Source organism: Melanerpes formicivorus, unplaced genomic scaffold (assembly GCF_026170545.1).
Source record: "Melanerpes formicivorus ecotype bairdi unplaced genomic scaffold, bMelFor1.0.p_v2 SCAF_226, whole genome shotgun sequence".
Lineage (NCBI taxonomy): Eukaryota > Metazoa > Chordata > Aves > Piciformes > Picidae > Melanerpes > Melanerpes formicivorus.
In genome coordinates this window covers 208,852-223,463 of record NW_027142578.1, presented here as the reverse complement: position 1 = coordinate 223,463, position 14,612 = coordinate 208,852, and the positions used below count along the sequence as shown (strand labels likewise).

Genomic DNA, 14,612 nt, shown 5'->3' with positions numbered 1-14,612 from the left:
TGTCAGCTTACTTGTGAGGGAGAAGATAAATACTTTGTCTGACTAAGAGAATAGCATAAAATTATTTTATCAAGACAAAATACTTCACACTAAAATCAAGCACCTCCTTCAAACTCCTTACATAACACAGATGGACACATCCAAAGGCATCCAAGCATTGTTTGCATATGCCTGCACAGCTCTGCATGCAAACCAACTCTTTTGTATTTACTAATACTACTAAGAGGATGGCATAAGTAATCACAGAATCACAGACTGTTAGGGGTTGGAAGACACCTCTAGAGACCATCAAGTTGAACCCCTCCTGCCCAAGCAGTATCACCTAGGCTGTACTGCACAGGTCTGCCCTATAAGGAATAAATAAAATTAAAGAAACTATTGTGATAATTTGGTCAAGAGTCAAAGGACAGAAAGAGCAGCCATCACAATCTATACATGAATCATTCACACAATGTCTGTGGAAAATGAGTACTGAAATACTTCAGTTTGAAGACCTTCTGATTTCAAAGCACAGACTTCAGTATTTTGCTCAACTGCATCCTCAGCATGGTAAATGCTAATGTTTAGCTATTACCAGGAGCAGGTTTTTTTGCAATCCCTCTCATTCCTGTTCTTCACACACTGCAGTTACAAACCATCCTAACACCTACCCTGTTGCTAAAGAGTTTACATTAGATAGCAATGGAACAGCTACATATCTCAATTCAAACTAGAACTTCTGAAAAATACATGAAACACACCCAGAGCTAATAATGCCTTTCTCGGTCACGCTAATTGGGACCTTCTTCAGCAACTGAAAATGCACAGGAACTGAAGCTCATAATTTAACTCTCCTTTTGCAACTCAGTTCCTATAATTTCCTGGGAATGTCCACCATAAAACAATTACATGAAGTACTTCTGTTTGATGTTGTCTGGTTCTATCAGTGGCTCATATAAACCCAAACTCTTAACACATTACACTTAATTATTTTCAGTACTCATTACAATAAAGTTGCTATCACTTGCTCACGCAGATTGAAGTGTACTTGATTTTTTTTGACACAACATTCTTCCCATGGACAGATCTAGAAGGAATGGCATTACGGTTCTGGTGTGCCCGTAGTAGCTAGAGGCACAGAGAAGACATGGCCTCCAGACACTATGGCACACTTCCTAGAATGGCATGAATGCTACTACATTTCCCTTTAGATTGAATATTGGTCCAAACCACCTACTGCCTGCACACAGATGAGCATTTCAACAATGCAAAATATCAGTATGACAGCTAACAAAAGGGAGAGGAAGTGTCCTCTCCAGTCATGCCAAATATATAAATTCACCAGTCAGCACTACATTAAGTATCATAACCCCACCCCAAAACCATTAAAAAACCTTCATTTGAACTTCGACTTCCTTTCAACACGCTTAATGATGCTCTTTACAGTATTTTAGCATGTTACCAGGTTTTAATAAAATAAATGTGCTCAGCTACTGTAGTATTACTCAGCGTTTAACCCTACAACACCCCTGGCCCAGTGCACGTGTCCGCTGCCAACAGAACGTGCGCTCAGGGAGTTTAAATCTCAGCAGAGAACATGTCTGAACGCTCAGGCCTGCAAATGCTGGCAATAAATTACAAAACATGAGCCTGATTCACTGCCATGTTACACCATTTGTACATAGCTGACTTCAACAGAGTTACACTAGTGGAAAAGTAGGGGAGGGGTGAAGCAAGCCCTTGTGCAGATAATTAACCATCTTTTTTATCGAACCATAATATACTTTCTCCATAAACTAGCAAAAGAACCCATCAGTGTACACATTTCATTTGAAATACAAAGTAATTTTAGGAGCTAGCATTATTGTACCATTTGAAATATTCTCTGCTCTCATTAAATGATTCCCCCTGTAATTGATGTCATAAAGAATATCTGTGTTAAGCTGTCTTCATTTCCACAGTTTTCAATCCTTATGATGATCAATTATTTATATACAGACTAGATGAAAGGCAAGACTGTAATGACTCCAAGAGATTTAAGAGTGATATAATAAATCTTGAAAGCAGAACTCAAGTGGGTGATGGTAACAAAAGCCAGTGCTGGGCAATCATATTTTACTATTTTTAGAAGTTCCCCTTCACCCTCTCTGTAAAAAAACCCATCAAACAAACCAAAAAAACCCAGCAAAACAGTACCTCCTCCTGCACTGCTGATCCCTGCCATCCTCATCTCTTCCAGCTTACTCTTCCTTAAAAAGGAAAAGTGCATTTGAATAATAACTGTAAAGTATATTAATACAACTTTATCACACTAAAGATGAGTCAGGGCTTTGAAGTTTACATACGAATCAAAACTTCAGGCAAAAAAAATTAAATCTAGTTGGCTTTTCTTCAATAAACACAAGCATTGTCCCCTGTGAGTATCCATGTCATATGTAACTTAAAAAGCACATACGCTTCTTCATGTAACTCTCATTAGACTTGAAAAAGGTCTGGCAAAGATACCAATGACTTAGAAAAAGTCAAAGATTTGAATTCATACTTCCATCTGCTTCCTTTTTCCACGATTCTCCAAAAAGATTCAACAGCTCTGGGTCACCACTATATTTTAAGTGATCACAACAAGCCATCAGGCAAGTCTAAGCAGGCAAGTTCTGGCCTGCTTCCAAGTGTGGCTTCCAGTCACATTTAGGGACATGCATTCCTACTAATGTTCCAACAAAATTAGCTTATCCCAGAGGATACCCTTTGGATTTCTTTTAAAATACAATAAAGACATTGTTCTAATCTTAAATGTCTTCTTTGTGCTTGTAGTAATTCTTTGTAGTAACTTGGATGCATGCATTAGGTTTTGAGAGATATATATATATTTATAAACTGTTTTGCAACATTGGCCAGTAATTTGGGCAACCAGTTTTGAACAACTGTAAAAAATTTAATTTTCAAATTTGCTCCTCATGAATCTCATGCAAACAAAAGATTACCAAATTATTAATAAATTTTCAGAGTCAAGGCCAAAATCTTTGGTTAAATATAGGGCAAATTACAAAGCCTTTATGTAATACAAAAATTCTTATTAGCATTTTGTTTCTGCACTTCAGAATTTTATTACTTCTGTTAAAAAGATGTACAGTAGGTACCCCTTGCAACACAATCTTACATTTTCACAGTGTACTAAAAAAAAGTTGGAAGTTTTGGAAGTTTTCCTCAATTAAGACTCACAAAATATGGCCCTAATTAATTTGTATAACAATAAATGTAGCCATAGTTACAATTAGTGCCAAAGTCCTTTGCTGGTTTCTTTCCTTCTCTCCTCTGGGATTTCTCCTTTCCATTATAAACTTGCAAAAAAACCCCAAATCTTGAAAATGTCTGCAAGGAGTTAATTCTAAAGGATAAAGCAATCCAGTCCAGAAAGCAGCTTAGATTGAGCTTATGTCAACAGGTAGAATTTACAGTCCCACAAAAAGAAATGTATAACAGTCAACTATTTAGTTGCAATAAATCACTGTGTTCTTCTTATCACTATGATCTATAGATGAAAAGCAGTATACAGTGGCTAATTATTAATTTGATTTATTACCACAGGCAGGATTTTCTAGTAGTATTCTGTTCCTTAACATGAAACTAGGGATCAGAACTTCATGATGACCTGAAGCTGATTTCTTAACAGTTTTGATTTCCTGCTCTTCGTAGTCACCATAAATCTTGTTTTCCTCCTCAATACTTCAGATGTTTCTAACTTCTTATCTATCAGCCTCTAAAGTGCTTCCAGATTCCCACAAATGTTTTAGCAGACTCCGCAGGCTTGCCTGCCACTCTGCTAAGTGTCAGGCCATATATCTCTTTTTGGGGAGTTCCCCTCTGAAGAAACCATATCATATGAAAAACATCTAAGTAGGGAGGATCCAGAGGCATTCCAGCTTCAGCTGTATTTATAGTCTGAACCCATGCTGTTTGCATACAAACTGATTGGACAAACCTGTACTTAAGCTCACCATGCTAAAGCAAGCAAAAAACTTCAGCAGTTCTCTGTGTTTGCAATACAAAAGGTCAGGCAAGGCTCTGGGCCACATCCTCATCAACTATTCTATATTGTTTTGCAATAGCTTTGCATGATTGATCTTAATGTGGATACGCGAAACCGAGATTGTGGACCACAATGTGCTTTATATAAAACTTTGATAGCAGAGATGTCATCACATAGACATCGGTAAGTTTCCAGCCTTAAATCTGGTTGCCTTAAAAAAAAGGAGGGTGGGGACTGAGGAAGGAGAGGGGTGGTAAGGAAGGAAAAGGTGTTTGCAGAAACATGCTTCATCATATCTTAAGTATTTGAGAACTAAAATCATAACAAAATGTCTTGCCTTTGACCTATCTATGCTCTTTACACATCACAGCCACCAGAATAGGTCAACAGAATAGCCACTTTTCAATCTGAATTTGACACTTGGTTGAATCCCTTGGAGTGTTCTGACGCAGGAAACCCAGGATTTTCCTCAGCTCCACTACGAGCTGTCAGGAATTGTCAAAGTTCTAGGGAAAGTGTGGGGTAAAGTCAGAAGGAATGGAAAGGAAATGAGACCTATAATGCTTATACAGCTGTTGGAGCTGTTTCTGTAGTACAAAATGCTAGCGTCAGTGCAGCTCAGCAAAGCCATTCTTGTGCCCCAAAGTAACCTTCAAAAGAAAACCACATAATATCAGATATTCAGGTACTGAGAAACAAGCAGCGTAACATGGAAAGACAGTGTGCTATGGAATAAGAAATCTTGTATGACACACTGGCTCCTCATGTGAAAAATGGTCTAACATGCCATTCATTACTTTGGTCTGGAGTTCTTAAAGAATACAAAGTGCATATACAAAAGGCTTCTCTCCTTTGACAGCATTATCTTTCGGAGTGTGGCGGTATGTTTGATTAATGCCTAGCAACCTAAGGGATAAGGTGTCACGTTTGTGTCGCATGAAATGTGAAATGACACAGGACTCAATGTCATGTTTCCTGATGGGGCTTTCATGTTCAATTACGTATGCTGTGTTTTAAGCTGTTTGTTTTGCTTCTGCTGTTCTCATGGGCTCATGTGGCTGCATGTGGCAGAGTTTATAGTATTTTATACATTCTTCTATAAATAGGTGCTGAGAATATCCTCCCTCGTTTCTGCATTTGACTCCTAGATGCAGCATTCACAGATGAAACACCCCTGTGTAAAGCAGAGCTGAATGCTTACAGATGTGTTTGACGGAACTAGCTTTTCTGCTAAAAACGCCTTCCAAATCATGTTTCTCTTACTAAAATGAGGGAGGGTTCATAAAATGGGAATCCATGTTTGCTAGGAAATATGCTGTTAAGAAATACTGTAATACTGTAAAACACAGGGACAAAAAGGTGAAGAACAGTTGTATAAACAGTGTTCTCCAGATACGTACTCTCCCCACACACCCTAATGCAATGGGTTGCACTGTCAGTCACAAAACTACCCTTCTGATTGTTTTTCCAGACAGATGGTGCTTGGTTGCTTTGTTATATTTGGATGTATTTTTCTTATTTATTAATTCACATTTCTGATCTGCACCCTTCCACTGCTGCTGATTCTCACTGCATGCTGCTCTCCACTTCCCTCTCTCCTAACTCTTTGGTGCCTCATCATTTTTGTCCACTTCGCCAAGTCCCTCAAACATCTTCTTCCTCCACCCTTGCTCTTGTGTTCAAGAATGTTTCTGGCAAAAGCCTGTGATCAGAATAACTTTCCCCACCAGAAACCTATTCTTACCTCCTTTGGTTGCTCCCCAGTACAATACCTCTCCCAGCACAAGTAAGTCTCTGGACTGAAATCTCTAGTGATGTCAAGTCAGACCATCTTTGCCTTTCTCTACTTCTCTTTTCACTGCTCTAGACTGTGAAAATCTCTCAAAAGAAGTTCGACAGAAGATGACTTCTTACTAGTTTACTTTTTCCTTCAGTACTTACCCCAAAGGCTCTTCCATATAGTCTCCCCTGCAGATGCTCAAGTTTCTCATGTTTTCCTCCATCCAGCCTATGAATACCTCTTGAACTCCCCTCTCAGGCTCCTGCTGCACTCTTCTTTGATTTTTTTCTCTTAAAATGGAAATACAGAACAATATTTGTCCTAAAGCACACAAACAAACCAACCAACCCACCCCCCAACCAAAACACCAAAAACTGAAACACTGAATAGCCACAAAGAAGCACAACACTGACTTCTCCCATCACTAAGCTCACTCTATGTTTTCATTACCTTCCCCCCCCCACAAGTATTACTTCCAGCTAAGATCCTCTCCAACTGGCTTTCCTCCTCACATTTCAATAAAGATGCTGTCATTAAAATTTCAAGTGATTGTTTCCTAGACAAATCTCACAGACACTTACTCCATTTTCATTCCACATGTATCATTATTTTCAACACTCTCATGTACGTATGTTCAAACTTCCTCATGCCCCTAATTTCAAATGACATCATCCTATCTTGATTGCCTTTATTGCTTCAACTGATCCTTTAGAAGGACTCTCCCATTCTTTCCCCCAATTTTCTGTGGGACTTCTGTTCTGTACCACATCTGAATTATGTTACCCCTTAATGTAAGTGGAGACAAGTGATGAGTGCTGTACCTCAGAAGTCAATACTAGGACTGGTGCTGTTTAACATCTTGTTGATGACGATGGACAGTATGATAAAGTGCATCCTGAACAAGTTTGCCAGTGACACCAAACTGTGTGGTGCACTACACATGCTGGAGGGAAGGGACGCCACCAATAGATGCCTTGACAAGCTTAGAGGTGGGCCAGTGCTAACCTTGTGAAGTTCAACAAAGCCAAGTACAAGGCCCTGTATGAGTTGGGGCAATTCCAAGCACAAATACAGCTTGGGTGGGGAATGGATAGAGAGCCATCCTGATGAGAAGGACTTGGGGGTGCTGGTTGATGAGAAGCTCAGCATGAACCAGCGTATGTGTTGTGCTTGCAGCCCAGAAAGCCAACCAAATCCTGGGCTGCATCAAAAGAAGTGTGTCCAGCAGGTCAAGATTCTGCCCTTCTACTCTGCTCTTGTGAGGCCTCATTCGGAGTACTGCATCCAGCTCTGGAGTGTCCAACACAAAAAGGACATGGAAATGTTAGAGCAGCTCCACAGGAGAGCCACAACAATGATCAGAGGGATGGAACACATCTCCTAACTAGACAGGCTAAAAAAGTTGGGGTTGCTTAGCCTGGAGAAGGCTCCAGGGAGGGAGACCTTATAGCAGCTTTCCAGTATTTGAAGGTAACCTTCAGAACAGATGGAGAGGAACTTTTAACAAAGGCAAGGAGCGATGGCCTGAAGCCAGAAGAGACTAGATTTGGATTGGACATTAGGAAGAAATTCTTCTCTATGAGAGTGGTGAGACACTGAAACAAGTTGCCCAGAGAAGCTGGGGAGGTTCCTACCCTGGAAGTGTTCAAAGCCAGGCTGAACAGGGTCTCAAGCAACTTGGTATAGTAGAAGATAACCTTGCCCATGGCAGGGAGGTTGAAACTGGATGATCTTTAAGATTCCTTCAAACCCAAACCATTCTGTGATTCTATGATACTTCCACTTCTTTTCAAGGTTAAAGTTCTGTTTGTTGACTCTCCACGTTCATGGCAGGAATCTTTATTAGCATGACTGAAACCTGACAAGTCTGTGGCCACAAGCTAAAGCACAGCGCAATTTTAGTATGCTCTTCCTCCTTTTTAAAGACTTCCCCTCAGCTCTTGACTTCAATCACAGTGAGCCACCCTCCATGATTACTAGCCTCTTTGTGTTATAGATCTGAGAAGATTCTCTTTGCCTTGACCTCTCCAGCCTTCACATTCAAACCACATCTAATTTTCAAAGCTGAAACTCCCCATAGCTCTCATCCTTTAACAGTTTGGCTAGAATTCCTTCTTTCTTCATGTTAACCAAAGTAGCTTTGCCTTACACTAAATGAAAGCAAGTTACAAAGATCCTTCTCCTAGCTTTTCTGGGGCTTTCCTCTAAGCATCTCTTGAGTTGCTGTACCTTCCTTAATGCATTTTCTTTTCAGTTTTTTCTGTCACAGCAAATACAATGCTCATTTGACTTCTTGAGAGGCTTACAAACATTGAGATAAAAATAGCCAGGAAAAAAAAGAGACTAAAAATCACTCTCTCCCTCCATTTTCCCTAAATTGAGCAGAGATCATGCAACAGGCAGGAAGGGGTAAAATAGCTGGGGAGACCAAGGCAGCTGGTCTCATCAGACAACTGCACCCAGCTGTTTTATATATGGGACAGGAAGAGGAAATTGGAAGCCAGAGTAGGAGGATAATTCTCTGTCCAGAAGCTTAATGTGAAAAGACTGTTGTATTAAAAGCTGTGTTTGTTTGTACTACATAAAGATTTGAACAAATAGGTATTGCCACTGTTGTAGGATAGAAAATGTAAAGCATGTTAATATTTTCTCCTGGGGCTGGTGTCTTTTTTTGGTTTGTCTTTACTTTGACAGTTTTGCTTTGAATATGTTTTACCAGAATACCAAAAAATTGAGACGGGTTTTGTTGGATTTATCTTTCCAAGCTCCAGCTCAGTTGTTACATACTCATTTTAAACAGTCATTTGTCATGAATTGGATGGAAAAATTAGTGTCTTCTCTAACTCCAATGAAAATTTCAGTCTCAACTCTGCACCAATGTAAGTAATTCTTCCAACCATGACTTTACTCATAGGTAAAGATCACAAAGCACACTTGGTTTCCAAAATACTTGTATTAAATGTCTATGGCCTATCAAATAGCTGCTTTGGACTATCAAAATGTCACTGGAGCAATCAGTGATTTAACTTTCTCAGTATGTGAAGCATTTTGGGAAAATATTGTAAGAAGACTGAAATTTTTAGCTCATCTGATATGAGAAGAAGCAACATGAATAAATAACCTATTCTCCCCCTCCTCTTACTCTGTGATTAATATATTAATTTCTCTATTATAGTGCCAATTTCTTTCACCTAATACCTAAGTAAATTCACTAGTTTATAGAGAGAAGCCCTGCTCATAATGAAAGAGGAATTTGAGTCTCTTGTCTTTCTGCAGGTTTTGATTACATTTGGCATGGTTTGTATTACAAGCAATACACATCTTAGAATTGCCAATCTTGTCATAATTTGCAGCAGAACTGCTGTAAAGTGAAGGAAACTAATTTCTAAACCTCATTACATTCTATAACTTCATTCTTATTTTTCCTTGCATTAATAAAAAGACTCAATTCATGCTACATTTTCTATGACTCAATGGAGACTAATAGAATCATACTTTACACACTTGAAATGAAAATTGGGTCAAAAATGAATATGGAAATTAGCACAATGTATTTAGAAATTTACCATTACCACACTATAAAGCTAAAGCAACATAAAAAAAGACCCATAATGGCTGCAGGTCTATTTCATGGACTCATAATTTCCTCTCATCATAGAATATAACTTTAAAAAATGTTTGAAAAGTTTAATTTCCTACATTTAGTTTCTAAATTATTGCAAAATGTTTCTGCTGCATAATGAGAAAGATTTAATGCCACGATCATTTGGCACATGTGAGAGCAAACCAGTAGTTTTACCTGGTTCTCAGAATCATTGGCTGTTCAGTGAGTATAAACTGCTATGCTATATTTGTTTTTCTTTGAATCTTAAAGCTCAAAAGTGTGAGTAAAAGATTTATTGACATTGATACATCTTTGGGTTTTTGATAGTGGATGTTATTAGAATGTCTTCTGTTGCAAAACATTCATGGAAAGGATTTTTCTTCAGCTGCACATGCAATCTGTAATGGTGATGCTTCAAGCAAGGAAGCTTCAAGTTCAGAAATGACAAACATAAGACTAAGTGGCTCTGCATGATCTAGTTGTCCAGAAAAGTCAGTTGCTGCAAACACTTCATAATGGTTCCACACCAGCTGGGTTTTTTATGGTGTTTCACCATCCGCAGGCAGAATGAGGCATATGGTAGAGTTCCAGATTTAATCTCAAAACTGTCACAGAGTAAAATGAGTCTTGCACTTGGAATCCAAATATTTTCCAGTCAGTGCTAGGTTTTGTTGTTTACATCTATGCCAACGATATTTTTTACTATGTTTTTTTATAAATTTTACATTAAAAAAAAATGATTTTACTTTTGACAACATCATTACAGTGGCAACGAAATGCATTACTTCCAAGTGTTTAGCGTTCCGGGAGAAAAGAAGCTGAAGAGAGACCTTATCACTCTCTGCAACTATGTGATGGAGGTCATAGGGAAGGGGGTGTTGGTCTGTCCTCCCTAGTAACAAGTAATAGAACAAGATGAAATAGCCTCAGGTTCTGCTGGGGGAGGTTTGGGTTGCCTATCAGAAGAAACTTCTTCACTGAAAGGGTTCTCAAACACTGGAACAGGCTGCCCAGGTGGTTGAATACCATCCCTGATTTGTAGATGCAGTGCTAAGGGACATAGTTTAGCACTTGGCCGAGTTAGGTAACAGTTGGACTTGATAATCTTAAAGGTCTTTTCCAACCAAACTGATTTTATGATTCTATAAATGGAGTGCATGAGTTGCAAATGGTGTTTTCATCACATATATAAGATTGGCTTCTGTGAGCCTGCTCAAGCACTTGAATGACTTGCTTATTAAGAAGTCTGGGTGCTTACACACATAGTAGAATCTTTTATTAAATATTATCCAGATTATTTATCTTTGAGGAATACATAATGAAAATGAGCGGAGCGAGGAAAATGTTTACAATCACTTTAACCACAGTGGCTAATTATGATACTAAACCAGTTATTTGCATTTGTGTGTACTTCAAGATGAAGACTTAAAACATGAACCAAAGCTCTTACCTATGTCTTTAAGGACCACCTAGTGGACAAACGCTATATGGCAGTTTTATGTAATGCCTCCTCTGAAGCAGTGCACACCTCCCCCTTGGAAAAAGAAATGAGAAGAAATTAAATCAATTACAGCGCTGTTACAAACCTTCAATAATCTTTATCTTCTCTTGATAACTGTCAGTGTAGACAGAAAACTTATTTGCTCAAATAAATGTATTTAAAAAATATTAGTCTATTGACTTCCTTATATTTCTCTTTTTTACATGGAAAAAGACTGGAACATATGGGCTGTTTAATAAAGAAATGTAGAAATCTGTTTTTCTAGGAGACATATGTGTAAAATTCCATAAAATACCTACTTAGTTCTAACAAAACTTGTATTCCATGTGTGGTATCTTCAGTCTCCAAGCCAGAATAAATTGTAAAGCGGAAGCAAATGGCATCTATATTAAAAACTAATGATGTAAAAAATGTCTTCAGTAATAATAATCTAAAATGTGAGTAACCTCAGACATGCTGTCTTTCTCCATTTAAGAATGTATTTTCTTAATTCAACTGTATTCCACATAGGTAGCAATATGTATCCACCCTACTACATAAAGCATACCTTGTCATGTGCAGTGTGGAGCTACTGCCCGTGTTATGAAGAATAAAGATGTATTTGTTTGTCTTTATAATGGAATTCCCTCAATTTATCTTCATTCAGATTTGTTAAATATTCATTTATTCATTGCAGAATCTGGCCTATTTCCTTATTCTGCACTCAGACAATGTGTTAATAAGGGACCTTAACTACATACTGTATTTTTCTGTCATTTGGTTGTTTCTAAATATACCAGAAAGCAGAGTCTGATGGACCTATGTTTTCTTCATGCCCCACCTATCACTAGCACAAACCAACATATTTTGTAAAATCACAAAAATTGGTTTGATGCTCTGTGCATTCTGCCATCTTGCAGATTCTGGAAATAAGGCAAATATTGTGCAGCAGGAATGTAAATGATTCTTTATGTAGTATTATCTGTGGTATTAAAATAGCTATCTCTAAAATATTATTGTTTATAAAAGGAACCCTTCCTATCTCACAGACTCCTGTATACACTTTTTACAGTCAAGAGCCAACCAGTTCAGGGCAAGCGTTCGTGCTCAAGAGGAAGATGGTGCCATGGAAACCCACATGGAGCTAGTTATTTCTGTGGAACATTCTACTGTTGGAGAAGACACAAAAAAAAAGTGCACATCCTGTATGAAGCTGGGATCCTTGTGTGAGTGGAAAACATGCTTTTGCACATATCCTTTTGTTTTCTTGTTGGGGTAATGTCACATAACCAGGACTAGTCAGTTCCTGAATAATCTGAATCCCCAGTAATGTGAGGGAGGGAATGGCCCAGCCTGTTTGAGCCCTAACCCACAGTAGGACATCTGGGACCTCTTGCCACCTGCCGCTTGTGAACCTCTCCATGAGTTCATCATCTCCCCTTTGCCCATGTGGTCTTGGCTCAATGAAGACTTGGGTAAGGTGGCTCCGAGGATAAGAGAGGCTGGGAGGCTGGGCAGCTGCATTCTTGTAGGCTGGATTACACCTATGGAATTAGAAAAGTCTGTGTCAGACTCTAAATTCTGGAAAAATCTTTTTTTTTCAAAACAACACATAGAATGCATTCCCATTCACTTGAAGTGCAGAACTAGTAGATGAGAAACAGGAAAGAAAACAATTATAAATAGCCCAGAATAGCTGCACTGAACACAAATTCAGTAAAGTGGAAAAATAAACAAGCAATCTACCTCATTTGAAGGTTTCCTGATACTGAAAGAATGAACTGCAATTGCTTCAGGAATATGAGTGATTCCAAGATCTCTGTCATCCTTAATGTATATGAAATTATTGGAACGAGATTGTAAGGTTAGGCATAAAGGGGCTTTAAAAATTCCCTGGTGCACAGAGCCCTAGTTACCCTGAAGCCTCCAGTAAGTTTGCTATGTTACTGCAGCCATGCAGAGAATTACCTACATTGCACAAGCTCATCTCTCATCCACGGGTCATTCTTGGGGCAAGATGCTGCTTGGACACCACAGCATCTCCATCTAGAACCACTGCTCCTCAGCATGCATACTAGGCAATGGAGTTGGGAAGATTTCTACACAGCTTGTTCCACATTCTCTACATCAAAGGAATCTTTTAGCTGCAGAACTGGGACTTTTATTACTCCTTTCTGCTACATTAAAGGGATTACATTGAGGATCTTCACCATTTGTGCAAAAGGCTTCCTTCTTCTGTCCTTATTTTGGGTTAAACAAACAACTTATATGACCCTCAAAACCTGCTTGAAAGCACCAGAAAATCAGCTGTAGCAAGCTGTATTCTGCTACCAGAAGCAAAACAGAGGGAGAATTCAACATCTGTGATTTTATTTAGAATAACTGCACCTAGAACAGTTGCCACAACTGCTGGTTGGCAGGCAAAACGTTTTCCTGTAACAGTTAAAATTCTGTACTGGTTTGCATTGAGTCTAAACGAACAACTTACATCAGAGTAGCACTGGGCCCTTTACTTGTCTGAGGCATTACGCATCTTTCACCTTTGTGCGCAGTTGTCATGACAAATCATTCCTGTAAGCTTCTCCTCTCCCAATTTCCATTTTTCTTCAGCTTTAAGTGTTCAGAATACCCCTGCACACGTGAATTGTTGCCATAGGGATCCATCTAAACGTGCCCTGTTGCTAACGCAGCCCCAGCCAGAAAGGCACCTTTCAGGAGAATGCCGAAATGTTTCTCAAGACGGACTGCCGCTCGTGACACGCAGTACCGTGTCAGCCCTGTCCCGAATTGCTGCTGGCACTGTCCTTGCTGCCCTTTCTGTGAAGTCACTGCTGAGTGAATGTCATCAGGGCTCTACCAGAGATGGGAAACCGCCTTCCCCTCGGGATCATCGAGTACCATTAAATGTGAGCAGTATTTACCTAAAACCGTCCTCAGGGCCCAAATTCAGGGATAAAGTAGACGAAGGTTTTGTTACATAATGAATACCAGCACTTGTTGGGACCAGAACTGGGAATTTCCTCAACTTTCACTCCCCTTTGATTCCCGGTTTGAGAGACTTATAAATCCAAAAGCACCTGCTGAGCATTTACACCTGGCACACCTCCTCACGTCCTCCCTCTTCCGAGTGTCGGGCAGCTCATTATGCTCTGCCATTTCGACAGCGGCAAAATCAGTCATCTGCTATTTCCAGGACAAGCCCTTGTTCAGCATTCTTATCACTTTTCTGTCCCTGATTTGATTTTCTCTTTGCCCCCAAATTCAATTTTCCATCAAATTATCCCAGCTGCTCGCGAAGCCTCCCCCGAGCGCAGACAGCAGGCTGCGTTCCTTTGTGACACACGCTGCTTATCACATCAGCCCAGCCCCTGTCACCGCCGCTGCCTCCTGCCTCCTCCTTCTACAAGGATCGACGGCGAAGAGGGCCGGCCGCCCCTCGGCGAGGGAGCTGCCGACTCCACAGGAAATTGACAGAACGCAACCGGAGGAGAGGCACCGCTGGTGTCCCCTCCACTCTGCGTGCGTAAAAGCTCCGCAGGATTTAACTCCCACCTCCCTCCCCCGACTGCCCGGCGAGACAAGATGGCGGCGGCCGCACACTATAACACCTCGCCCTTTGTGCGGCTGCCGCCCCCACCCCCTACTCTCGTGCCCATGGCGCCTTCCAGCAACAGCGACACCCAGCGGCGCCTCGGCGCGCGACGGGCTCGTGGCGGCCGCCTTTGTCCCACCCTCGCTC

General features: G+C 40.1%; 1 long non-coding RNA gene across 3 annotated transcripts in view; it reads right to left on the bottom strand.

Annotated features, from left to right (window-relative positions):
* Positions 1–12,406, bottom strand: part of LOC137458152 (uncharacterized) — an 81,596-nt gene extending 69,190 nt beyond the window's left edge. The window contains exons 1-3 of one of the 3 annotated variants that reach the window (XR_010991580.1): positions 12,243–12,406; positions 10,844–10,927; positions 5,951–6,079 (exon numbers count right to left, since the gene is read on the bottom strand). This is a non-coding gene — a long non-coding RNA (uncharacterized lncRNA). The remainder of the gene's footprint in view (positions 1–5,950; positions 6,080–10,843; positions 10,928–12,242) is intronic. The other 2 variants (XR_010991581.1, XR_010991582.1) reach the window with 2 other exon arrangements.
* Positions 12,407–14,612: the final 2,206 nt, after the last annotated feature.